This window comes from Hesperophylax consimilis, chromosome 4, assembly GCF_061612785.1.
Source record: "Hesperophylax consimilis isolate HC1 chromosome 4, BYU_Hcon_1.0, whole genome shotgun sequence".
In the NCBI taxonomy this organism is placed as follows: domain Eukaryota; kingdom Metazoa; phylum Arthropoda; class Insecta; order Trichoptera; family Limnephilidae; genus Hesperophylax; species Hesperophylax consimilis.
In genome coordinates, this window is record NC_142839.1 from 35,161,076 (window position 1) to 35,180,776 (window position 19,701).

The following is a 19,701-nucleotide window of genomic DNA, read 5'->3' on the forward strand; positions in this document are numbered from 1 at the left end:
TTTAAATAGTCGCTGTAATAAATAAAAATAAAAATTATATAAAAAGTAAGTTTAGTTGGTTCATTGAAAATTTTACAATAATTACTGACAACAACGAAAAAATTGCACGACATTTTAATTTGTGTCAACCCTGTTTCAGCATTTAAATAGCGCGTTGTAAATGCGCGTCACTTTCTAAACACAAAATCTGAATTCAATCCTCACACTTGAGTTCTGACTTCTGACAGCATCTTTAACCAAAGAACAATCGACTCTATACCACACGAGCATAAGGTTAAAAATGCTTCACTGTCTTTTCGGACGTTTTGTAATTCTTGTGACAGGTTTGTTTCAGGGTGGACACAGTTTTTTACTGTTTTTTTTTGTCTGACGCAGAAATTTGTGTGTCACGCATTATAAAGAAACGGTAAAAATATTAAATTATTGTTATTAATTAATTGGTGCCTACGCAGCGCCTTATAAACTGCCAATGTCCAATGTTTAATATTGTTTCAATTATTTATACAGTTAGTCTATTTGAAAAACAAACAGCTATTGTATGATTGGTAGGTATCTATCATGTCAAGGTTATAAAAATGCTTGAAAATTGGTATAGAAGCTCATAACATAGGTCCTTGGAAAAATTTCGGGTTGTTCCAAAATAAATACGTCTGTTTTCCCTTCAAGGCAAAAACATTGCCTATAAAGGCATCACATCTATTTGTGCGATGTCTGAAGCATTAAAACTGTCGAATGTTTAGCTCTGGAGTCACGCAATTTTACAAAGACTTTCTGTCATAAAACTTTGGAAAATTCGGAAAAAAGACACTTGTATCGTTGAAATCAAACAACAATAATTGTTTTCGATAACCTATTTGGCATCTCACATTTGGTAAGTTTTGTTATTGAAGAAAGCAATCACTTTTGTGGTTTGAAATATTATTAAATTAAACACTTGTGTTTGTTGTATTTAAAAATATATAATATTAATCACTTGTGTTTGTTCCATTTAAAAATATATTAAATTAAACACTCGTATTTGTTCCATTTAACAAAATATTATATTAAATACCTGTGTTTCTTCCATTTAGCAATATATTAAATTAAACGCTTGTGTTTGTTCCATTTAGCAATAAACTATATTCAGCTTTTATAGATTTAAAGTTTTCTTAAATTTCCTTCAGATTTTATCTTCAATATTCTAATATTTTAGTCATTGGAAAGTTTTTGTAACAATACCTACTAATTTTAAGCAATTATATTGTACGTACCTTTATTATTTCTTAAGTATTAGAAAATAGACTAGCTCTCTTGACAGACCCGATAATATTTTTCTACTAATTGGGTAATTAAATTAGTTAATAATAATGCTAAGTAATATTTTATTTATTTGGTTATTTGCGTTACAATTTCAATAAAAAAACATGTATTTGAATTTAGGTTATAGTTTTTTTTTGCATATTTTTTATGATTTGAATAAAAGAATATACCGCTAAACACGTAAATTCTTGGAGGTATTATGCATCGCGCGAAACAATCACGTAACTCCGGGCCCGGTCCGCGGCAGCCAGAAAGAGACGGGGCTCTCTTCACTTTTGATTCGCGTGTTGAAATGTCTGAAAATAAATGACAAGATTCGAGTTTGCCGCCTTCCCGCTCGCTGCCATCGCCCGCTCGCCTTGTCGGTGTGTCTGCTATCGGCGGAGTCGGCATCTTTCCGCTGGTTTGCTTGAATCTTCCAGTCGTTGCTGAACGTCCGCGGCGCGCAGTTCGCGCGATCACACGCCACCCCCCCTAAAACCTCCCACTCGAGCACCTTCCGCGAAAACAGCTGTCTGGGCAACTAGACTCTCAAGCCTGTGAATTAGAAAAACATGTATTCAAACCACGATAAATTTAGCCCCCTTCAAACTTCGTAAATATATAAGTTCTATTTTTGAAAATGCGTTACAAAGTTTAAGTTTGTTTGGTTATATTGTGCGACTTTATACGGCCCCGTAAGTGGGTTTATAAAGTGTATCAGTAGTCATAAGTGAGAAGCCAACCGAACAGGTGAAAGTCTTTGGCGCGGTTTCTTCTGATATTGAGTTGCTGCTTCTAGAACAACAAATTGGATACAAACAACGGATTCTCGCCGAAAAGCGAATCCCAGGTGTCGAAATCAACAAGAACGGTGAGTAATTTTACTTTCATATTTTATCGGCATTTCTTAAAATCTAAATATTGTCTTACAATGAATATCTGCTTCGATTAAAATAATATTTTAAGCTTACGAAACTTGCATGTGTTCTTATGATAGCGTTGTAAATCATTGATAACCCCTGTAGCCCAGTGATCCATGCAAAACTGTGACTTTTTAACTATTTTTATTTAGAATTAGAAAATGTAGTTAAAATGCCTTAAACATAACTGAATCTTCTACTCATGGTAAACTTTCTTATCGTTGGATCGCATCAAAGTAATCTTTAAGATACACAACTAAAAATTGCGATAACAAAGCCATATAATTGACTACAAATTTGCCAGTAGGTATCATGTTTAAATAAATGTTCGACAATTTTATATGAATGCAGAAATTGTTTAAATCGAACGTTAGTGAATTTCAAATAACTTAAAGATATGAGTAAAAATATACTCATATCTGTAAGTTAGATATTACGTTCATCGAGCGATTATGTTTATTTTCTTGTGCATAAATAACTCAAGTCACATTGTGTAATGCTTTTGGGGGTGAATGTTAGATACATTCTAATGTATGTCGGTATCCAGGTGCGATATAATACCGCGATAAGATATGACTAAAAATATCATATCTGTAAGTTAGTTATTACGTTCATCGAGCGATTATGTTTATTTTCTTGTGCATAAATAACTCAAGTCACACATTGTGTAATGCTTTTAGGGGTGAATGTTAGATACATTCTAATGTATGTCGGTATGCAGGTGCGATGTAATACCGCGCTAAAAGCATGTATTATTACAAGTTTAAGTGAAATCCAACCTTCTATTATATGTGTTGAAATTATCCGGTTATTCGTTGAATATGCAAGTATTAAGGTATTTAGAAACGATAATTATTGATGAAGAAAAATATGGAAACGCGTTTAAGGCTTCGGTATAGTTTTATTTTAGTAATTTCATAAACATGAACCCACCGACCCACGCCAAGTTGAGCAAATAAGAAATAATAAGAAATCTGAATTTTGATACGTGTAATATTTAATTTTTGTGCTATCTTTTCAGAAGATACAAAACTGTATTTTTTAGTTGTCTTAAGAGGAAGCTACACTGCACAAAAATGTGCATATTTTTGGTATAACTTATATCGTAGGTAATAGGCATTAAAATCGCTTGACAAACGGAGTCTAGTAACGTTCGATTTCAAGCAAAAAACTTGTTTTTATTTATTTTGTAAATAATTTTATAAGAAAGAAAAAAGTTAATCAAGTAAAACTGTCACAGATAATCTTAGCTATAATACTGTATTTTTTAAAGTTGTTTAGTAGTTTGAATTTATATTTTTTATAGAGTAATTAATTTTTTTATTTGTATTCTACTCAAGCGAAGCGATAGGAAAACTTTCAATTTATCAAAAGCATATTTTTTGGTATCCATAATGTACACCTATTCGTTATAAAGATTAATCAAAATAGTGATTTGGCATTAAACTTCGCCTTAACAAATATGAAAGAAACGTTTCAGTGTTTGCTCTTATAAAAAACATATTTGGTATCGAAAGTTTCATGCGAAGTGTCTTAGATAATAATAATTATAATAACAAATAATTTCATATCTGAACTCATTATATGTTCTCAGCATGATAGAATGTCCTCAATGAAAGATTTCATATCTTTTTTCAATAATTGACGAGGAGTCCACTAAGAATCAGTTTAAATTTAATTTTATAATGGTGATAAAAACCAACATTGATGAAAATGTGTCCTGTACTAGTACCTGAAAATTCCGTAGACAATGCAATCTAAAATACTCAACGCTTTTTAAATAGAGCAAGCGCGAAACCTGTACTTGGCAAAGGTTTTGTTTTAAATGAATGTACCATTATTGCATATAATACCACATCGATAAATTCTTACATTAGTAGACAACCTTGCAAACATATTGAACTAAAACATTCCGTCGTGCAGTATAATTACAGCCTGTCAAATCGAAAACTAATCTAACAACTAGACTGATCACGTTTGTGACATTTATATTTTAAAATTGCACACATGTCAAGGAGCCTGATTTTCAAGGTGCAATGGAATAAAAGTGACGCATATAAAATTCACTCTTTGACAGCAAGTTACCAAATATCCTTCCTTAATGAGTCATGGATGTTTCAGTATCCTCGGATATACCACAATACTTCATACCTGCCTGGGGATGTGTTGATGTGAATCTACAACATCTAAAACCCACGCGTCTACTTTAGGCATACTTACCCGTATATATTCGGATACAGGATAAATATAATTATAGCAATATCTAACAAGGTAGTATCGTGACTCAAACATTTTGCACAAGTGAATTTATGCAGAAGTTAGTGTATCATCAGCTGTTTTATGAAAGTCTTCCTTGATACTTACACTATCATCAGTTTCGTTCAGATGCAGAGCGGTATAAACTCTTAATTACACTTTGGTGAAAGACAGAAATTTTACATTTAAGCATTGTTGTTTGAAATGACAGTAGCCTTATTTAATGACTAGATTGGAAAAGCGATGTATCTCCTACCTTTCTCTTTCTCATGTTCTTCACTTCCTCATTCCCTTTAACGTCACAATATTCCCCAATCACCGAGGTAGTTCTCCCATTATCTACTGGCAGTTGAAACTCTTGAGCGGTATAAAAGTAAATAAAAATATTTCTGCACCACGTGTAATAAACGAAATGTATTTTGTATTACATTTAATAAGATACGTTTCGGTATGTAACTCCTTCACCCACAGACATTATCCAACCTTGGTACGAGTGAGCCGGTTTCAGAGATTAATAATACGTTTTTTTATAACCTTTTGAAATGAACTAATGATTACGTATCCGGTCGCCAAAACCCAATGAAAGACGACGGCCTTCGGATAAAACGTTTTAAGCTTTATCGATAGTGACAATCCCAGGGTTATAGTCTTTTCAAGCTTTCAGTTTCGTCACAGCACTTGAATTATTCTTATTATTTCCCTTGAAAACGGCGAAAGTTTAAAGCTGTAAAAAATTCTTTTAAAAGGTAGTTAGGTAGGTTATGGTAATCGGAAAGAACAAAAAGTTTGCTAATACAAAATGATACATTCATAGAATAAAAACTTGGAGAAATTAATGTTCTTAGAGAGCGTTGAGGTGATTTTGAGTAGGTATAATATTAAAATATTAGTAGTGATTTATTAGTGAGATTTTGCACTAAAAAGCTTTTATATATTTTTATAGTTAAGCTATTCAGTGCTGCTTTTCTTACGGATTTGACTTTTATTGTGTTCACGTTTATATCATTATTTTCATGGTCGACACAAAACAGTTGTACAACAATATATTACAGACCTTACTACCATAGATTACAGTGGTCTCCAACCTTTTTGTCGGTTCGTGGTTAAATTAAATGTTAATATTCTAGAACGTCGTGTGTCAGCACGGGTCGTAAGGAGTTTTTTTCTTCAACGGTATTGTGTCGGCGGTTACTTAGCGTAAAGATGTTTTCAACAGACCAAGTTTTTTTCGCGGCCCGGTATCATCTGCTCCACAGATCGGTACCGGTGGTTGGGGACCACAGACATACAGGGTTTTACAATAAGAGGTATTATTTTGATATTCAATCGTAAAAGATCAATTTTTTTGTTGCTTGTGTGGCACTTCCGCGCCGTCTTGTTGAAAGTAAACGTTATCCAGATCAATACCATCTAATTCTGGCCATAAAAAATCATTAATCATCTCTAAATAGCGCAATCCATTCACCGTAACTGTTGCTCCAGCCTCATTTTCGAAAAAGTAAGGTCCAATGACTCCGCCGGACCATAAACCGCACCAAACAGTCACACGTTGAGGATAAGGAGGCTTTTCAACAATAACTCTTGGGTTTTCCGAGCCCCAGATGCGACAATTTTGCTTGTTGACGAAGCCACCTAGGTGGAAATGGGCCTCATCACTCAAGATGATTTGCATTTGATTCCCTCAAGTGAATTTTAATAATTTCAATGCGTTGTTGAAGCGTGTATCGTACAATTTTAATTAATGGCGTAGTTTCTACTTATCAAATGTCAAAAAATGACAGCTTCAAAAGTAACATCTACCGAAATAGCGGGCTATTCAAAATAACAAAAAAATGTAAAACCCTGTAGAACACACAAAGGTACAGTAATAGAGAAAAGGTTTAAAAACAAGCATAAAAATAGTAGTTATAATAAATGCTTAGTAGAAGTAAGGTTAAAACAAAACTAAATGGGTATCAAACAAATATGAAGGAGGTGACATTATTGTTTTACGTTACAACTAGAAAAGGTTGACAGGAAATAAAGCAAAGCAGGAGTGTAAAAAGGTCATGGTGGAGGGGTGATGGGGGGGGGGAGAGGCAGTTTTACTATGTTTTGACACAAATCAAAAGACGTGTATTTATATAGATACTAGCTAACGTTTACCCGGCGTTGCTCGGGGACTTATAAATGGTTTGGTGTAAAATTGACTTTTTAAGAGATACAATTCCGTAGTACATTGTTTTGAAGTATCTAAGTAAATTTAAGCGCCCGAAAATATGTATTTTTTAAAAATTCATTACAAAACATCGACTTTTCTGTAATTTTTAAAAATAAAATGTTCTTGTATCATAAATACAAACCTTCCGGAAAAAACATTCTAAATGATAATGAAAACCCTATCAAAATCCGTTGCGTCGTTTAGAAGAACTCAGCGCACAGACAGATATATATACATATAGATAGACAGTATATATATTGTATATTAATTTTACTCGTGATGCAATATTTACAAAATACTTATAATAAATGTTAAGATTCTAGTTTTCAGATATTCGTGCCTTATAAAGGATATTTTTATAAAGGTTTTCAAAATTGGTCTTCCAGTGATCAGAAGTAACATGCAGGTCCTTATTATTGAAACCACTTCTTGATGACGCGTAAAATTGCGTTATTTCTGATGTGTTCAACAATATTAGTGTTTGTTTTTCTTCAAAAGTATATGTTTTCTTTATCAATATGCGAAAAGAATCAAACCAGTTACCTCCTAACTCAATCAAATGCTAACACTATTTCGAAACATCAGTCATCTTCTTCTATTCAAGTACCTACTATACAATACAGTCATCTAAGATTCCTTGCATTCAGTCATCATTTATTTGATTACGTCTCCGGTCTGTGGAAATTTCACAAGCGTGAAAAATATCTAAAATATATTGATGTGAGCACAAAAGAGTTATTTCAATTATTGTTGTTTAAGGTTTAGAAGATAAACAGGTATACCACTATAATAATATGTAATCAAAATCCTCTTCAAATATCTGTATTATTACTCGATCACCTTGAAATTTAAATAAACTTTATATTAAAATGGCAAAAATGCGTGTTCATAAGGAAATATGCAGGACCAAACAGAGAGTCTAGACAAGCAACATTATTAAACAATAATTATATAAAAAAAGCGGATTACCATCATTATGACCAATAGTTAACTCAGTTAACAATTTATTTTGAAACGACACGAAGTGTGAATTTTTTTTGGAATATAAATTAGTTAGGTATATGTTGATAAATGTAATCTTTTGGTTCAGACACTCTCTTACGACGGATTAATTAAAATAAAATAAATTGAAGATGGTTTGGTAAAACCCCCCAAACCAAAAGATGGAAACTCTACAGGAGACGACAAAAACCAATATTTTCAAATTTATACAATCAATTCAAAACTTTGATTGAAAATATTTTAATTCTATTTATAATTATTAGATAGTTGGTGATTGAGTAATTTCAACTACAGCTTTCTCGAAACAACCCTAAAGAAGTTATTTGCATCAATTTATAATTTAGTATTAAAAATGGTTTATTTAGGAAAAAATACTCTACCATGTTGTATGTACTTTATGAAAAACTATTCTTTATGAAACCAATCAAAAGTAATATTGTAAAAAAATGTGGCTTGAAGGGTTTTACATAAACACAGTCGATATGATAAATGTTCATGTTATTATAAGTAATAATTAGTCGCCTGAAATATCAATAAAAATATAAAATATCTCCCGGGTAAAAATAAATGCCGCCGACGGTAATTGAACCCGCACCTTCTGATGTCTGGTCAGGTGCTCTGGACCACTTTGCTACGTCGTTATTTTCAACAAATAATTCAATATGTTCTTCATATTTTTTATAACAAAGAAAGATCTCATGCAAAAGTTATTATAAAAAAACGCCTTAGGTCAGGCATCGATTGCATGTTCTTGTCATCGCTCAATATGATGCTTCTCTGAAACATCTCAAAGATACTGTGATGCGTGCGTGTTTGGGTCACGGCTAAGCAAGGATCCTAACCACCCAGCCGTGAAACACAAAGCTCATCTATAATAACAATGATTTAATTAATATCATCATCGCAATGTCATTGAAACATCACGAACCAATTTTTATGTGACATTAAATGTTGAAAATAAGCTGGGAAAACCTTGGTAGAAATATTGCAGTACGAAAGTCAAACTTTCTCATAGAATTGAGAAAAGTTGCTTCATGAAATTTTGTTGTAGTTTCCCATCCACCGTGTGAAACAAATCGTTAAAAATTAATAATGAAAATGTATTTTGAGCCGTGTATTCAATCTATTGATATTGCTAACAATCATATCTGTAAGACTCAACACTCACTTTCACCATACGATATACATGATACCCACTATTTAAAGTAGGTATCCAAATTTCAAGTAATGACCTCTAACTTTTCTTTTCATAAGCAAGCCGAGCAATTCTTTTGTAAAAGGTGTTCCACAACCTCGACTGTCACTTAGCCTCATACTGGTAAATTGTTAAGTACTTTGCTCTAGAGCCTTTCTTTTTTTGTATAAAACTGTAAGACAGTACCAAAAATAATAAATTATTGATCAATGTTTTCTGAAATTTTCGTTTAAATAATTGTTGGGAAAAAGAAGGTTAGCGAAAATTGGTTGCATATTTTTTAGTTCATGGATTTAATAATTTCTGATATTTAAATACTACGCTTATAGCATTTCGTTAATGTTTGAGTATTTATTGTGAAATATAGCCTTAAGGGCACTTTACAATATACAAACTAAAAAGCTTTTGTAAAATAACCTTTAAAAAAATTCTAGCGAAAACTATTTTGACTAATTGAAAATAATTGTTACTTTAATCCACTGTTTAAGCAACGAAAGTTATGCAATTTTATTGAAATAACTTATTTCAATAAAATTAATATAAATGATTTTTTTACGGATCTCTTCAAATTATACGTATTCCGGTTAAAAACGGGATTGCAGGCCTTTAACGAATGAATTGATAGATTTCCTAATAAACTTTCAGTAAAACAAAAATGTGTTATCGCGATGTCAGAACATAAAAATTCTAATATTTTCGCATTTTGTTGTTGTATGTTATTAGGACAAACGCAGGTGCATGAATACGTGTTCCGATGTATTAGTACCAAAAGTTACCAAAAATTTAATAGGAAACGGCCTGCAAACTCGTTTTAATCTGGATTTTAATAAATCAGCAATACTTATTTTTCTCAGTTGAAGATGATATTGTTAATTATGAATTTGAAATATGAGATCAAAAATAATGACGTAAAATAATTGGGTCCAATGGCCGGGAGGTTAGAAGCGGTTCGATTTCCAGTTGAGACCATTACCTTTTTATTTTTCAATGTCTCGTTCTGTTTCATCATTTGTTTAGCTTTATTAGTATTATCTTCTTCTTCAATAAAATATCATTATTTTAATTTAATTAATTTTACAATTATTATTAAAGTAACATTTTGTTTTACATAATATGTTAAGATATATATATATATATTTCGCGGTTTACATAACCGTAAAGACCTAAATTTGTGGCAAAAACTACATTAATCCATAAAGCCTCTGACATTTTGCAATGTACTTATCTTAGGTGAACTGTCAGAATGCAGATTGCCTGGAAGATATTTTTACATTAGATTGGATTACAGATAAATTCGCTAGTTTTGAAATTATTTAATATGTAACATACAAATATTATTTTCAGTTTTAAAGTCACTTATCGATGGTTTTTATTATGTAAACTGTAATTTCCAGTTTACACGGAAAAACAAACAAACATTTAATTAGACAAAGGTATTATCAAAATTATTGTCACTCTACTTTTTTGTTTCATTCAAAAATCTTAGTTAAAAAATTTGCAAGCTTGACAAATATTTTTCGAATCCTAAATGTTGAAAGTGCTGTATTCTGTCTTTATAACACTGTTTAAATATTATATATCACCGTAATACAAAGGAGATAGCATACATTTTATGAGACCTTGCCAGGCTGGGAGATATATCTTCCAAAAAGAGTTTTAAGCGTGTTTGTTGTTTGTGAAGAATATCTCCCAAATTGTTCAAGGGGTTAAATGTTAAGATTGAAAAAGTAAATAAAAAACACAAAAAGATTATTATTTGAACAAAAGCATAAAAGGTTTTTACTGGCCTTAGAACTAGTTTAATAATAAGGGTTAAAATAATACTTTATTCTAATTTTGAAAATATTGTACTTATTTTAAATATCCCATGTTTAAGAAACATTAATATTATAACCGTAAATACGTAACTGTTCAGCTAGAAATAATTATTACAATGCACTAAAATCTAATCTTCGTAAAATATATTAAAACATAATTTTATCTACAAAATACGTCAATTCCAGTCCAGTAGCCATAAATTGGTCTAATTTACGATCAGTCAGGCATATTTCTCATGGTGATAAAATTTTTGCCGGTCAAATTGAAGATTGGCAAAAGAAACTGAATTCTGTATAGTGCCAATTAAAAAGTAAGGTTATGTCTTTATACAAATCTCTCTTAATTACGAGAGTAAATAAAATAGCGCATGCGCTTGTCTGACCTTCACTTACGTGGTTAAAAATTGTGAAATGCAATTATCATTGATAATATTAAAATTTATTATGATGGTCGTGTCGTACATTAGAAGTACGTAGGTACCTACCGGCCTTTAACAAGATGCCGCTAGCCATATAGTTTTTACGAAGTTGTGTTGCCATAACGTTATCAAATAACGCACCCAACGTCGAAGAGCAGGTTTTTTTAACATACACTCTTATTAAAAAAATATGATATGTTCATACTTAGCAATAACTGCCGTCTGAGTAGTCTAGGAAATTGTTCTGGTGTCTATGCCAAATTGTTAGAGCAACCTTCATCACTTATAAGATGAATTACTTGGTGGCAGTTGTCGTTCGGTTTTTTTAACTCACGAAAGCGCCCCATTTTAACTTACAGTGGTTAAAATGCAGCTTATAGGTACATGGGTGGCACAATCATCATTTTATACATAAAGAATCTATAAAATATCATTTTACTTTTTACTCTATAATATAAAAGTTGGTTAATTTGCGAAACTTTATTGTCTTCTTCAATCTTGATTTATAAAAAAACAACAGAAAGGGAAAAGATTGATGCTTTTTTCAAAAAACGAACAGCAACTCAATCAAAATGTTAGTTAATTTTTCTAATAGTGATAGTTGCAAGTAACTACTTAAAAATAGTATTTATTTACGGGGTAAAAACATAACGTGCTTGGCAAATACTTTCTTTACTTGTTTATAAATACCGTAACTAGAGACGTATAGAAATACCGTGTTGACCCGAGTTACGGACAGATGCGTCTTGTAAAAACTGCGTGATTTAGAAAAGTTGTTCTAGAAAAATTAAACCGAAAGAATAACAGTTACGTTTGAAAATAGAAAATTTATAATCGCCGTCCCATACAATGGAATATTGAGTTAGATAGAAAGTCATCGATAAAATGGCTTATTCTATACAATAATTTAAAATACACCCACAAAATTACATCGAGTTGGCTGGGAGAAAACCTTTTTTTTACTATTTTTTTTACTAAAGGTAAACTTGTGTTTACAAGACAGGTTTTTATGCAGAGCACAAACGATAAAAAATATTAAAAGCAATAATTATTAGCCTGAAACATAAATATAAATTGAAAAAAACCTCCCGAGAAGAAATAAATGCCGCTGACTGGAATCGAACCCGCAACTTCTGACTGCCGGTCAGGCGCACGGAACCACTGTGCTACGTCGGCTTATTCTTAACCGCTTATTATCAATGCTTCAATTAATTTATTTTTAATCATAAAGCAAATAAGCAGTGGTTCCGTGCACCTGACCGGTAGTCAGAAGGTGCGGGTTCAATTCCCGTCTGATGAATTTTTTCAATTTTAAATTTGTGTTTCATGCTAATAATTATTGCTTATAATAATGTTTTATCCCTTTTTTACGTTATGAGATCTTTATAAAATACCAATGTCAAAATTACACTTGCGAATTAGGCATATATTTTTATTTAAGAATCGAAATATTACAGTAAAAACCTTAAGAATTTTGAATAAAGCAATCGTCGTGTAAATGACGTGATAGAAAATTGTTTAAAAGTAATTAATAATTAAAGAATAAAGAAACTTATTTGACCAAATTAATTAGTCATTTTTCTCAATTCCTTCTTATTTAATTTACCCGCCTATCAGTTTCTAATTTCTAATTTTCCCATAAATAATTATACGTTTCTTTAGAAACAAAAAGCAACGTCACAAATAACGAATTTGTGGTTAGGAGTTAGATTGGAAGACAACATAAGCAGTTGTTGATTTATGTTTTTTTAAGGCTATATTTTGAAGAACTTAAACAATTCTTGTTCTATTTCATGTTTGTTTAGATATATTAATATTATCTTCAGTATCTAAGGTATGACGAATGACTTTCACAAAGTTATTCCAATAAATTTAATATTCGTTTTAGACTTGTAGAAAAGTGAATAGTTGTCCCATATATAGAGATATCGACAAAATTACGTTAAATAATCAGGTCTCAGTGATCGAGTGGTTTAAGGCGTCATCCCTGTAAAACGTAGCTTTTGGGTTCGATTCACAGTTGCGACAGTTACCTTTTTATCTTATTTTATCAAGACACAAATTGTATTAATTCTTTCTTATAATATATAAAGGAGAGTGTCGCAGTCGGATGGGATGGATTTGATTTGTACACAAATTGACAGTTTTATTGCGTGGTTGATGAAAATTTTCAGACTTTACCTTCAAAATAAGAGGAATGTCACTGTCTACAAGCAATTAAAAAGGAACTCTGCATAAAGCCCGGACAACGTCGGGGAATACAGCTAGTGCATACTATTTATGAAATCCGTATTTTAAAAATCATCAAAAAGTTAGTGTATCCTTGAAAAGTAGCGAACCATGCTTTGTTTTAATTACTGTAATCTATTTGTTAGATTGTGTGATGCCAGTTTCCGATGTTGAAAGGGTATACTTAGCGTAAATTAAGCTAATCTTTTGAAGATTATCATTATCTTATCAATTTGTTTCCTTTTAATTGGTTGTTACGATGATTAAGGAGTATTATGTATTTAGTTTTTAATCGGCAGATTGCCAACAATATTTTTCGTCCATGTTTGTATGCGGGCCTGAAAATATTTTGATAAATGGTTTTAATGGAAAGGTCGGATAATTTTTTTTCGTATTGTTCTTTTAAGATCTGTGATACAGTCTAAAAGTTATCCCTGTATTTTAATTACCCGCATAGTAACATAATTATACTTTTATACGAAAATAATTATTACGGCGATGCCAAACGTAGTAATGCAAAATCATGTGTTTTGATTTGAAAATTTGGGCACTTAGAAATGTTTCAGATGCTTTAATTAAATACTGCGAGTATAATACATCTTGACCTTTGAAATATTCGAGTATTTTTTATATAAGTCTTTTTATAAGCCCAGAAAAAAATAATGTATAGACCTATGAAAACTGCTTTAAAGTTCAAAATCTCCTTCTTACGAACCCATTTTCGGTTATGATTTTACTGTATAATGTGGCAAATTAAGTTATTTATAAAATGATCGGAAAAAATTAAATATTTATGCCGGAAAATCCACAAAATAAAATAAAAGGCACTTTTTGGCCATGTTTTCTTCTTGCATAAATCAAAACAGGCGGATGGTGTTAAGCGTGAATTTAAACCTTATTTCCATCTACGTAAGGGTTGTTATTGATAGCGGCTCAATTTAAAATATTACACTATTATTACTATTTGACGGCCGGCATAGTCCAGTGGTAACGCATTGGACTGCCATTCCGAAGGTCGCGGGTTCGAACCCGGCGTGCGCAAATAAATTTTATTTGATTAAATTGTGTTATTTCACAATTAATTAATTAAAATAATATATAGTATATTTGCGGCACGTTCCAGAGTGGAAGATACTACCAGTATCGCCCTGGTGTAAGACCACCATTCAGAATTGAAACGTTGCTTCAAATGGCTTTAGCCGTGTTTAGTGACTAGATCTGAATAGCCAGGTACTTCCCCACCTTCCTCTTTCCCTTCCTCACTTACCTTCAGCCTCACAACATCCCCCAAATGGGGATGCCATAGTCTCACTGGCTCCAGACGGGAGCAGTTGGGACTCTTGTGAGGTATTCACTATAAAAAATAAAAAAAAACATGACGTAGTGCATCGCCTTAAGAGTTTTATACAGCTGATGTTTATGAAATATCGCTCTGTTGAAGAAACGTTGCAAAGAAAAGTTGTTTTCATTGAGTTGGTTAGGAATCTAAATCCAAAAAGTATGTACAAATGTGGATGGAGCGCAGAGTGTAAGCCAGTACAGAGTTGATAGCGTCCACTATTATGCCGTAGAAAGTGACGTAGATCAATAAATAAATATTTATTGTTAATTTATTTCAAATAGGTTATTGCCATGATAATAATAATAATGTTAGTTTTTCATTTCTTATTCGTTTCAATTCATAATATAATAATACACGTATAAATTACGCATTACGGTGGATTGAGGGAAATTCTCCGTGTGTGGTGTAGGGGCGCGCCCTGCCACTGGGTAACGGCCTGGACGAGAGTATTTAAAAAATCACATATTTATATTTTTTTCATTAGCAACACAAAAGCAATAAAAGCACTTGTGCACATTTTTTCCTTATCAACTAGCAGTTGTAACCAAGGTCTGAAATTTTTCAACTTCATTGTTTACAAATATTTTGAAGTTTAATCATTGTGAGATGGACAACTAGGAAGGTGGCTGTGTAGGAAAACAAACAGAGGTCAAATGCAACACGGGATGAACAAGAATAGTCACGGGAACTAAAAGACAATGCCACATTTGGCGGTTACTCGGACAACGCTTGAGTTTCACCAATCATTCTCTTTGTTGTACCTCATGGGCTTAGATTAATACAATGTTTATGAACTCACGAATTAAATTGTTAATTTTTAATCATGTTTTTATAGTCGTGGGTCGATGACATAAGGCGCTGTGAAATCATATTTGAAATAGCAAAGTAACAAGTTTATCGTTTTTGCGTTTCGTATTGCGTAATTTTTCATCTTACAAGTTGATGACAGTTAAGCTTGTTTGAGTAAAGAGTCTCTTTCAATAAATAAAACCAAACTAGTTTTCTAATCTTCTTTTTTATTTACGTTTTCTAAATGTTAAGTCAGTCAGCTTTTGTTTGGAGAATAGACAACATTGTAACTCGGCTTAGTTTGTAACCGGATAATTTCTAATAGTTATATGATGTTATTGTACGCATAAACGTATTGTTATTGAATTAAATAGATCTAAAACCACTGTGTTGCTAACAAAGAAGCGATTTCAATATTTTGCTAGTAAAACTTGTGAAAATAAATCATTTACCAATAAACTTTTTACCGTTGGATTTTGTTTAACGTTGGAATTACGTACAAATAAGTACACAGTATTCTACGTAGTAAAAAAACATGCTATATTAAATTTAGGTATTTTTTAGGTTCTTCCAAGGTATGTTTAATTGCGTTGCAATTTATTTGATTGATCTGTCAGATGTTCACCACATACAAAATATCATTGAAAAAGAAGATAATGCTTGTAAATCTAAATGAAACATGAAACAAACCAAGACACAGAAAATAAAAAAAAGGTATAGGATCTCAACTGGGAATCGATCCCAGAATCTCTGTCTTAGAGAGACAACACACCTAACCTCTCGGCCATTGTGACCCGATTTTCTTACGTCATTTTGTCTCATATTTATGCTTAACTAATTTTCGCAAATTTTAAGGCTGCTACCTTTTTGTATGATTACAAAGTTCCACGCGGATTTATTTGTAACTTATATAGTTCTTCTACTGTTGCGTTTAGATTTATTAGAATTATCTTCTTCTTCAATGATTAAACATTACATTGATGAGTGTAATCTTCAAAAATTATTCAAAGTTTTTACTAAAATACAAATGTTTTCATAATTTTGCAAACCGTGTTTTATCAATATGGTGAAAACTTTGGAGTATCCGAAAAAGAAATCTAACTTTAAAACTTAACATAAAACGTATCATACCCACAGTCCCAAAGCACGAACACAATAAATTTAATGCGCCCATAGGACTGTAGGTTTTCGAAATTAAAAGTTTAATTATTGAAATAAATCTATCAATAGTCCAGAGTGGATTGACTTGTAATAAATTAACACTTTAGCCAAAGATTTCGGTTTCCACCTCGCGGTATTTTGGTATCGCTTCCGCCGATTGTTCAGTGGCTTGAACCTGAGAAACGAAGCCCACGACTGCACTGACCTAGTGCTCATTCCGATCAGCTCAAATCTAAGGGAATCTTGACGGCCAGTTCCTGCAGAACAATGGACTAAGGCTTGTGAAGATGATGGTATTGTTTTCAATAATGACCACATTGTGCTATCGTACGCATTGTGCCCAAAAACTCGATGTTTCAATGGAGGAAAAGAAACTAGATTTTTGCTGTTCGATGTTTTGCTGTTTATCTTCTGTGTTATTTATATCCCAATATGCAGTGTATGTAGCGAGTATCTTACATTTTAAGATTATTATGATATGGTTAGAAGATTCGGGTTTCTTTCCGAACAAGTTCTCTTTTCCAAATCCTCTCTAGTATTTATGACAGCAGTAGGTTTAGCGGCACTTGCCATGTGATTGAAGGTTGACAATATTTATGAAATATGCGTATTGCACATCGACTATTTACATTTATCAGTAGTTATTTAGTGAATGAATTTTATATAATCATTTAAAAAAATATATATATATATATATACAGCGTACCAAAAGATGGTTCTTATATATATTGATATTATTTCCACAGAAAAGTCATCTTTTGATACGCAATATGAGTCTCTATAAGACTCAGGTTCACTTTGTTCTTTCTTCGACAAGACCTTTCATACAGCGTACCTAAAGATGACTCTTATATATATTTATATGTTTTCCACACAAGAGTCATCTTTTGATACGCAATATGAGTCTCTATAAGACTAAGGTTTACTCTTTCCTTTCCTCGACAAGACCTTTTATACAGCGTACCAAAAGATGACTCTTATATATATTTATATTCTTTCCACACAAGAGTCATCTTTTGATACGTTGTATACCTGTGAACCTGTGTCTTGTAGAGACTCATATTGTACGAAGGAGGAGATACACGAGTTACATATGAAAACGAGTCGTAGAAGCGCCGTTCTCACGATGTTAAACGCGCGTTAAATATTTATGTTTTAATAAAATTTATAAACATAATTAAAAAAATATATAATTATCGTACGTAAAAATTTACAACTGGTTTCCAGGAATTCTCTTTTTCGGTAAGGGTATATTGCTTGACAACAGGAATGTCTTCATTATAATTCTAATTAAATGTTGTATTTTATCCTGTATAATTTTTCAATGTCTGGCGTCAATTACAACTCCTTTCTTGTTCGGAAGTCCTGTGTATTCTAGTACTAATTGTATGGACATGGATACGTCTCCCGTATTGGGCAAAATTCTTACTTTCTTTCAAAATTAAGTTAGAACAGTGATTGGGCAATCATTGGGCAAGTAATATTAACTTATCATATCAAAAGTAATGAGAACAATATCTGCCAAAGTTCAGAGACATCTAATAAACCTGCGTGATATATGTTTTATTTTGGAAAATATTAATTTATTATAACTAATTACTTATGTTGTAAAAAAAATTGAAAGGTTCAACAAAATACCAACACAAATACCGGCTGCAATTCAATTTGCTTAAATTTTAAAAGGGTATGTAAATATCACAAGTTCGTCAAACTTTTTGCTCTTCTCATACATAACTTTTGATTGTGTAAACAAATATATGAATTGAACTTATGCAAAAGGAAGTACTGATAAAAAATGTACAAGTCAATGTAAACATTGGTGTATGCATTCTGAAAATAAACATCCGAAGCGAGCAATTAATGTTTGTTATGTGTTATTTATTTATATTTATTAAGTGCATAGGATTTCATCGAAAAAAAAAAAATTAAATACATTGATACACTGAATCACCATATAAGGCAATTGCCTGTTTCATGGTGACCTATAGTTATTTTTTATAAAGTGTAAACAATATAATGTAAGATTTTGGGCCTTACTAATAAAAGTGTTCCAAAACCTACACAGAGGAATGGTTGTTTCTCTGGTAAAAATATAAACATTGTGAATAGATGTAGTTTTATTTTTATTTTTTTTTATTAGGTACAATATTTTTTACAATTCAGGTTTTCCAGTAATGTAGGCCTCACTGGGTGGCTTGCCCGTGCTGAGGCCTTCATTTTATAATATGAAATATAAACTACATAATACATTTAATGAGTAAAATTATACATTTAAAATTAAAAATACATAATAATATATTTAAAATTAAAAAAAAAATAGTACATTGAAAATAATCTTGTTTGTTTGTGAGTGATGTGCGTTTATATTGGTTTTGTGTGTTACGTGAAGGTTTTATTTGTATTTTATGCTATGAAATTTTGGTAATATTGTCTTTTTTGTTCTTCAATCCATTTTGTAATTTTGTGTGTGAATTTATTTTTGTTTTCCTCAATTTTAATTTCAAGTTTTAAACTGTTGAAAGCTTTTATTGCATGCTATTGGTAGTGTCTTTGTCCAAAGCTCGAATTTATTGTCCGAGTTTTTATGTTTTCTTTGTACGATGTTTCGAATTAATTTCTTCATAAAAACGCCTTTTTTTCAAAACTACAGGGTAAAAATATCATGTACTAAATAAAATATGAATAAGAAAATGTATTTGTTCAGCTTTTTTGGATTACAATGATCAAAAAAATATTATTTAAATAAAATAACTAAATGTAACTTAATCATTTACAAACAGAATATGTGAATGTGATAATTAGATAAGAACAAGATAACTAATCATGCATGCTGGAAAGAGATGAATGCAATGTTAAAACCATAACACGGGCATGTGCCTAGCATGGTGGTCGAAAAATTCCTCAATGCATGTAACAAATAATTTAATTGAATAAAGAAACTTAAAAAAATAAAATAAAATAAACAATTATAAAGAATTATACAAAAATATATATATTTTAATGTAACGCTACCACTGTATCACGAATAGCAAGATCCGAAAATAATGCAAGACAGACAGATAAAGGACGCGAAGTTCAGGTATTTTCATG

At 31.5% G+C, this 19,701-nt stretch overlaps 1 protein-coding gene across 3 annotated transcripts in view; it reads left to right on the forward strand.

The window, feature by feature from the left end:
- The first annotated feature begins 1,695 nt into the window (after positions 1-1,695).
- kkv (hyaluronan synthase-like protein kkv) overlaps positions 1,696-19,701 on the forward strand; it is a 116,020-nt gene continuing 98,014 nt past the window's right edge. For all 3 annotated transcript variants that reach the window (XM_089630904.1, XM_089630902.1, XM_089630903.1), the window contains exon 1: positions 1,696-2,152. The gene's annotated coding sequence lies outside the window, so the exon portion shown is untranslated. The remainder of the gene's footprint in view (positions 2,153-19,701) is intronic.